The 8,460-nt window shown below is 51.2% G+C and overlaps 1 long non-coding RNA gene across 1 annotated transcript; it reads left to right on the top strand.

Annotated features, from left to right (window-relative positions):
• The first annotated feature begins 3,972 nt into the window (after positions 1 to 3,972).
• LOC308186365 lies at positions 3,973 to 7,059 on the top strand. Its single transcript, XR_013944034.1, has 2 exons — positions 3,973 to 6,098; positions 6,213 to 7,059. It is a non-coding gene; the product is annotated as an uncharacterized lncRNA (long non-coding RNA).
• Positions 7,060 to 8,460: the final 1,401 nt, after the last annotated feature.

Raw genomic sequence — 8,460 nt, 5'->3', positions numbered from 1 at the left:
GCTGCCAGGAGTGGTGGTGGTGGGGTCAGCCCACCCGGCCTTACTTTCAATTATCAGGGATGATAAAATGGTGTGAAAAGCAGCAGCTCTGCGATACGGCTACGCTACCCCCACTCCCTTCTCTTGTGCTGTACCAAAGTTCCCCCAAGCTTTGGTTGGTGCTTTTTGCTGGTGACAGTAGGACTCCAGGGCGAGTAGTCGGGACTCTCCTGCAGTAACTGGGTCAATTAAGGGTTGGTTTAAGTGCCTCCTGGTTTTTAAAATTGCTCCCCTGAGCTGCTGGCTCTGCTGCCTGCTACAGCAAATGTTCGGGTGCCATCAGCGTCGCACTTGGGCGTGGGCACTGACCCTGCGGAGGAGAGCTGAGACTCGCGTGTATTGTGTACCCTGCCGCCAGTGATCGTTTTCCCCTAGCAGATCTATTTTGAATCATTTCCCTAAATTTTAGAGGAACTTTAGGCTCTTTGTGCTATGATTTGTGAAGCTGTAGGGGCCCTCAGGCATTTGCTGCTGGCAGAGGAAAACCGCTTGTCGAATTTGTTGTAAATACTTTCTGTTTGGACAACAACGCCTGTGTGTGTGTGTGTGTGTGTGTGTGTGCGTGCTTTGACGACCCCCTGCGACGCCCCAGCTCCGCGAGGGAAGCTTTGAAGCGGCTCTGGGAAAACCTCTGCGGAAGAAACTGCTGCTAGTGACTTGCGGAAAAGGGACTCCACAATCAGTGAGATTGTAAAGTAGGTATGTTTATTCAGCGCTGGGCAGCACGGGAGGTTGTGGGCATGAAGACTGATGACTCTTCCTCGTCACCGCTAGTTGACCTCTTGTCTTTGCACAGACTCAGTTGCTCCTTGGCTCTTGTCCATCTGCAGGACCAGTTTCTCCCAGTTTCTTAAGACAGGCTCACTCTCTTATTAGGAGACTGACCTTGGTAAGGGGCCCAAGGCTTCTTGCTTTAGTTAATTGGCACAATGCACCATAGTTAGCAAAGACGCTAAGTAGCATCCTAGTTTAACGCCGTCAGCGCTCTATCTCTACTTGATAAGATTCTCCTAACTCCCTCTCTCACTGGAGCCCACGCAGCCCTCCGTCCTGCCGAAGGACTTCACGGGGACTTCTGCCGGCTCCGGGTGCCCGCACACACACAGAAATGGCTTTGAGAGAAAACAATCAGGAGGAGGAGAGCTCAGAGACTGCGGCCGGCTTCGGCCACCTTCCCCTCGCTTTCCCTCTCCGTGTTCAAACCGAGCACTGTTCTGCCGTCAACCTTCGCTGCCTCTGCCCGCGGCGCTGGGCTTTCGCGTGTGCCATTGCTCCTCTACATATTTTATCCTTCCTTTTGTAAGGAATGGTCCAGCAATTCGTGTCACTAAGGGATTTGAAGGGTTAACATCGAGGCCCGGGTCTAGGTGATAAGAGAACAAAGGGATTTTTAGGGAAAAGTGCTGACTACTGCAGGGGATGTTGCTAGAGTTTCTGAAATCCGGCGCAGAGGCTCCCAAACGAGGAGGAAGGGGGAGCTGAAGGACAATTGAAGGACAAAAGCCTGAGAGGAAGACAACCAGCATTCAGCCCGAGCAAGCCCCGAGAGACCACCAGAGACTGGTACGCAGGCGCCCCTGGGAGGGGTTTCGGATTCCGGAAACCAATTCTAATAACCCTGCCTCTTCTCGAAGTAGTAATGAATATGTATTAGCCTGGGAGCATCAAAACCAGCCGCCTTACGTAACAGGTGTGTGTCCTGGGGGAGCAGAGACTCCCGGCGCACCCAGCGCTGCTTGCTTGCCTCTATTCGTTTAATAAATTGTAAACTTTGATTGTAATCCTATTTGGATTTATAACAGCCATTTATAACACTTTTTATATTTGTATTTTATTTAAGGCTGTCTTGCCCCCCTCCCCCCCCAGCCTCGCTGCTCGCCAATAAAGCTGGCGCAGGGGCTAAGGGATTTGAAGGGCCTGCTTGTACACCTAAGGGATTTGAGGGCCTGCTTGTACACCTTTGGGGACTGCCTCTTTTGGGGGGGGGGGGGGGGGTGTTAGGAGCTGCTTGTATACTTTTTTAGGCATTCCTCTGAGAGGGGGTTGGGAGCTTCGTGTATACTGGGGGGGGAGGGCCTCCCTCGAGGTGGAAGCGGGGGGGGTTGGAGCGTTTCTACACTGTAGGGGCCTGCCTGTACACTTTTGGGGCCTGCCTTGGAGGGGTTGGGAACTGCTTGTACACCTTTGGGGCCTGCGTCTGCGCGGGGCGGGGGGGGTTGGGGGGTTGGAGCTGGTTTTAACCTTTCGGGCTTGCATCTGGAGGGGGTTGGGGCCTGCCTTTGGGGGGGTGGTTGTGAGCTGCTTGTATACTGTAGGGGCCTGCTTGTACACCTTTGGGGCCTGCGTCTGGGGGGGGGGTGGGAGCTGCTTGTACACTGTTAGGGCCTGCCTTGGGGGAGGGGTTGGGGCATGTGCCTTGGGGGCATGGGGTTGGGAGCTGCTTCTACGCTGTAGGGGTCTGGGTCTTGGGGGGTTGGGGCTGTTTGTACACCTTTGGGGCGTGCCTCTGGGGAGGATGGGGAGTTGCTTGTACACCTTTGGGGCCTGTGTCTGCGGGGGGGGTTGGGGCCTGTGCCGGGGGCGTTGGGAGCTGCTTGTACGCTCTAGGGTCCTCTGGCAGGCTTTGGGGCCTCCCTTTGAGGGGGGCAGTTGGGAGCTGGTTGTACACCTTTGGGGCCTGAGTCTGGGGTGTGGGGGCTGGGGCTGAGGCCTGGGGCCTGGGGCATGCATCTGGGTGGTGGTGGGGGGGGGTCCAGTTCATGGGGGGGGTGGGTTGGGAGCTGCTTGTGGACAGTTGGGGTCTGCATCCGGGTGTGGCTGGGGCCTGCTTGTAGACTTCTGCAGCCTGTGTCTGGTGTTTGGGGGCTTTTCTGTAGTGTTTGGGGATTGCATTTTGGCTTTGGGATGTGTCTAGAGCTTCTGGGGCCTAGCTGTAGTGCTTGGGGCCTGCGTCTGGGGCTTTTCTGTAGCATTTTGGTAGCGTGTTTGTGATTTGGGGTCTGTATCCAGGGTTTTGCCTTTTTTGTAGTTTTCAGCTTTGTGTCTGTTTCTTTGTTGGTTGCCTGGGGTTTGGGGTTTGGATCATTAGTCAGTGTCATTAGCGTCGGGGGGTTGATATGAAGGGTTAGGGTTGTGGTTAGAGTTGTTAGGGTTAAAGAGAATAAGGATTTTAGGGTAAGGGGATCAAGGTTGTGGGAATAAAAATGTTTTTGCACAGAGTTACATCGTTTAGAGGGAAGGAAGGTGGTATTGATATATGCTTGCAGTGATAAGAAAGCTTAACAGACAACCTTGTAAAATGCAGACAACCAGAATCCTTAGAGCAATTGGGTGGAAATCAAGGTGTAAGAAACATTACCACCTCAAAGAGGAAAACAGTCAAGAAAAAAATAAAATTGACTAGTAACAGGCCAGCAGCTGTGTATTTTCTGTGAAGCACTGGATAGATCGTGAACATGGATTACCCAGTCAATGGGGAAACTGGGGAGGGTCCTGGTCACCGAGAGGAAAAAAAAAATTATATAAACTGTGTTATGGAACTAGTAGGTGGCTTGTGGGACGCCTGCCATTGCAATCGTGAATAAAAATGCTACCTCACTGAGATACTTGCCTGAGCCTATGGTATTGGTTACAGAGTGTTTCTAATAAGGTGTTAGGGTTTTAAGGTTTCAGGGCTAAGGCACTAGGGTTGGGTTTCAGGGTTAGGGTTTCCAGGGTTTAGGGTTAGGATTGTAAGGTTGTTAGGGTTGGAGTTATAAGGGTTAGGGTTTGCGGGTTAGTGTGTTAAGGTTTTAAAGTATTTTGTGGTTTTAGTGTTGATAGGGTTTTTAGGGTTAGGGTCTTAGGGTTTTAGTTATGGTCAGGTATTTAGGGTTAGGGTTTTTTTAAGGTTAGGGTCTCCAGCGTTAGGGCTTTGAGAATCTTTACGTTTTGGGTTAGGGTTTAGAGGGTCTTAATTTTTAGGGTTAGGGCTTTTAGGCGTAGGTCTAGTGTGGTAAATTTTATCGGGTTAGGACTGTAAGGGTTTTTAGGGTTAGGGTTTCTAGGGTTTGTTGGGGTAGGGGTTAGGGTTAGATCCGTGGTTGCCATAGCGTTAGGGGTCAAGGTTCTTAGGGGTTAGGCCTAATATTAGGGCGGAAGGCCAAAATAAGAGGGTGGGAGCCCCCCCCGAAATTGAAGGGTTGAAGCCCCAAGTTAGGGGAAGGAACGTCAAAATTGTGGGGTCCCCCAAAATTGGGCGGAAGAACTTTTAATATTAGGGGGGAACCCAAAAAAGGAGGGTGGGGGACTCTAAAATCGGTTGTGTCCCCCCCAAATTAGGAGAGGAACCCCCAAAATTGGGTGGGCGAACCCCCAAATTGGGGGGAAGAAGACTTAAATGGAAGTGTGAAATTCCAGAATTGGATGTGGACCCCCCAGAACAGTCTTCAGGGGTTTAGTGTGGTAAATTTTATTGGGTTAGGGCTGTAAGGGTTTTTAGGGTTAGGGTTTCTAGGGTTTGTTGGGGTAGGGGTTAGGGTTAGATCCGTGGTTGCCATAGGGTTAGGGGTCAAGGTTCTTAGGGGTTAGGCCTAATATTAGGGCGGAAGGCCAAAATAAGAGGGGAGGAGCCCACCCAAAATTGAAGGGTTGAAGCCCAAAATTAGGGGAAGGAACGTCAAAATTGTGGGGTCCCCCAAAATTGAGCGGAAGAGCTCTTAATATTGGGGGAAACCCAAAAAAGGAGGGTGGGGGACTCTAAAATTGGTTGTGTCCCCCCCAAAATTGGTTGTGTCCCCCCCAAAATTGGTTGTGTCCCCCCCAATTAGGGGAGGAACCCCCAAAATTGGGTGGGCGAACCCCCATATTGGGGGGGAAGAACACTTAAATGGAAGTGTGAAATTCCAGAATTGAATGTGGACCCCCCAGAACAGTCTTCAGGGGTTTAGTGTGGTAAATTTTATCGGCTTAGGGCTGCAAGGGTTTCTAGGGTTAGGGTTTCTAGGGTTTGTTGGGGTAGGGGTTAGGGTTAGATCCGTGGTTGCCATAGGCTTAGGGGTCAAGGTTCTTAGGGGTTAGGCCTAATATTAGGGCGGAAGGCCAAAATAAGAGGGGGGGAGCCCCCCCCAAAATCGAAGGGTTGAAGCCCAAAGTTAGGGGAAGGAACGGCCAAATTGTGGGGTCCCCCAAAATTGGGCGGAAGAACTCTTTAATATTAGGGGGGAACCCAAAAAAGGAGGGTGGGGGACTCTACAATTGGGGGGGACCCCCAAAACTGGTCGGGTCCCCCCAAATTAGGGGAGGAACCCCCAAAATTGGGTGGGTGAACCCCCAAATTGGGGGGAAGAAGACTTAAATGGAAGTGTGAAATTCCAGAATTGAATGTGGACCCCCCCCCAGACCTGGGGAGGAATCCCCAAACTTGGGGGCGACCCCCAAATTTGGGGTTAAAGCCCCAGATCCCGGGGAGCTAAGCCCCAAATTAAGGGAAGGAACCTCAAACATGTGGTGAGAACCCCAACATTGGGGGAAAGAACCTTAATATTAGGGTGGCAGGCCAAGAAAGGATGGTGGGGGCCTCCAAAATTGTGGGGGGCTTGGAATTGGGGGGAATCCCCAAAATGGAGGGGGAACCCCAAAAGTGGGGGGGGGGCGAAGCACCAAATTAGGGGAAGGAACCCCAAAATTGCGGGGAAGAACTCTGAAATGGAGAGCTGAAAACCCGAAATTGAGGGGAAACCCCCCAAAACGGCGGGAAAACCCTCCATAAACACGAAACCGGTAATGTAACAGAGCAAAAAATGGCGTCCTACGGCACGGTGCGAGGCTCAATTTTCTGGGGAGTGCTGGGAAATGTAGTTCTTGGCCACCGGGTTTCCGGGAGTCCATATTGTTTTCCCAGAGCATGCCGGGAGATGTAGTTCTCGGACACTGGGCTTCCGGGAGGCCATGTTGGTTTCCCATCTTTGCTAGACTCCGGGTGCTCTGGCTTCACAGAGAAACCCCCAAACTGAAAAATGTACCTGCTAATATATTGGGCTCTAAATGTAGCCCTGGGTTAATTGAATAACAATCCCTGGGTAAGATTGAAGTGCAGGAGGGGTTGGCTACGGTTTTAAGAGCCGGTTTGCAGAAAAGGGATTTCCCGTTAAGAAATGGCATATACTGATTGTTCTCTTCCTTGCTCTGCCAAGACCTGAAGCACATCTTGGAAGCCAGGCAGAATCCGTGGAGCCAATGGAGTTCTCAAGCTCGACTTCAGCTTCTTCCCAGCTAGAAGAAGCAAGGACACGCCGGCTGAGTTCCACAGGCAACGCGCCCGTATCTGTAGACGAGGATTTAGAGATGCTACTTTGGGAACTCTCAGACGGCATACTGGAAGCCGAGCTCGACTTGGACCCAGGGAAGGATGAGGATGACCTCCTCCTTGAGCTTTCCAAGATGATTGATGATTGAACTGCATAGTCCTATGGTATATTAAAAAAAAAAAAAAAAAAAAAAAACCAAAAAAAAAACCAACTCTTCTTCTTGTTGGATACCCTGAGGTGATCCTTTTTCTAACTGAGGCTTTGCAATGAGACTTAAAGCACAGTTGGAACTGGTAGAAATTGGCAGGATTTGCACTCAGTTGTCCTAAGTTTCCCTGCTGGTCAGAGTTAAGGTCTTGTGCATGGTTCCGTAAGTAGAGGTGGCTACCTTTGATATCAAGAGGACAAAACACTTGTTTCTTTTGGCACAGAAAGATGTCCATCGGCACGCTGTGGTGGCTGTGAATTGACGTAGTGATGGAGCGATGCTCTGAAGGCTTAAACGGAAAGCTTCTTCCTTCCGCCCCCCCTTGGCACAGCTCGATGTTGGGCACATTGTGAAGCCTGGGTGTTCTGATTTCTCGGACAGTTGATACCCAAATCCCGGAGTTACTATGTCAACTCTTGACTTTTATTTGTGTATGCCATTGTTTTGACTGTAATCTTTTCAGATGATGAAGCTGTAAGGGCGGGAGGGAGCAAAATAATTATTCTAGCGTTGTGGACCAAACATGCTGCCAGGAGTGGTGGTGGTGGGGTCAGCCCACCCGGCCTTACTTTCAATTATCAGGGATGATAAAATGGTGTGAAAAGCAGCAGCTCTGCGATACGGCTACGCTACCCCCACTCCCTTCTCTTGTGCTGTACCAAAGTTCCCCCAAGCTTTGGTTGGTGCTTTTTGCTGGTGACAGTAGGACTCCAGGGCGAGTAGTCGGGACTCTCCTGCAGTAACTGGGTCAATTAAGGGTTGGTTTAAGTGCCTCCTGGTTTTTAAAATTGCTCCCCTGAGCTGCTGGCTCTGCTGCCTGCTACAGCAAATGTTCGGGTGCCATCAGCGTCGCACTTGGGCGTGGGCACTGACCCTGCGGAGGAGAGCTGAGACTCGCGTGTATTGTGTACCCTGCCGCCAGTGATCGTTTTCCCCTAGCAGATCTATTTTGAATCATTTCCCTAAATTTTAGAGGAACTTTAGGCTCTTTGTGCTATGATTTGTGAAGCTGTAGGGGCCCTCAGGCATTTGCTGCTGGCAGAGGAAAACCGCTTGTCGAATTTGTTGTAAATACTTTCTGTTTGGACAACAACGCCTGTGTGTGTGTGTGTGTGTGTGTGTGTGTGTGTGCGTGCGTGCTTTGACGACCCCCTGCGACGCCCCAGCTCCGCAAGGGAAGCTTTGAAGCGGCTCTGGGAAAACCTCTGCGGAAGAAACCGCTGCTAGTGACTTGCGGAAAAGGGACTCCACAATCAGTGAGATTGTAAAGTAGGTATGTTTATTCAGCGCTGGGCAGCACGGGAGGTCGTGGGCATGAAGACTGATGACTCTTCCTCGTCACCGCTAGTTGACCTCTTGTCTTTGCACAGACTCAGTTGCTCCTTGGCTCTTGTCCATCTGCAGGACCAGTTTCTCCCAGTTTCTTAAGACAGGCTCACTCTCTTATTAGGAGACTGACCTTGGTAAGGGGCCCAAGGCTTCTTGCTTTAGTTAATTGGCACAATGCACCATAGTTAGCAAAGACGCTAAGTAGCATCCTAGTTTAACGCTGTCAGCGCTCTATCTCTACTTGATAAGATTCTCCTAACTCCCTCTCTCACTGGAGCCCACGCAGCCCTCCGTCCTGCCGAAGGACTTCACGGGGACTTCTGCCGGCTCCGGGTGCCCGCACACACACAGAAATGGCTTTGAGAGAAAACAATCAGGAGGAGGAGAGCTCAGAGACTGCGGCCGGCTTCGGCCACCTTCCCCTCGCTTTCCCTCTCCGTGTTCAAACCGAGCACTGTTCTGCCGTCAACCTTCGCTGCCTCTGCCCGCGGCGCTGGGCTTTCGCGTGTGCCATTGCTCCTCTACATATTTTATCCTTCCTTTTGTAAGGAATGGTCCAGCAATTCGTGTCACTAAGGGATTTGAAGGGTTAACATC

This window comes from Anser brachyrhynchus (assembly GCF_964034855.1).
Source record: "Anser brachyrhynchus genome assembly, contig: SCAFFOLD_206, whole genome shotgun sequence".
NCBI classification, from domain to species: domain Eukaryota; kingdom Metazoa; phylum Chordata; class Aves; order Anseriformes; family Anatidae; genus Anser; species Anser brachyrhynchus.
Note: the sequence above shows the minus strand (reverse complement) of the source record. Positions and strands in the feature narration are given on the sequence as shown.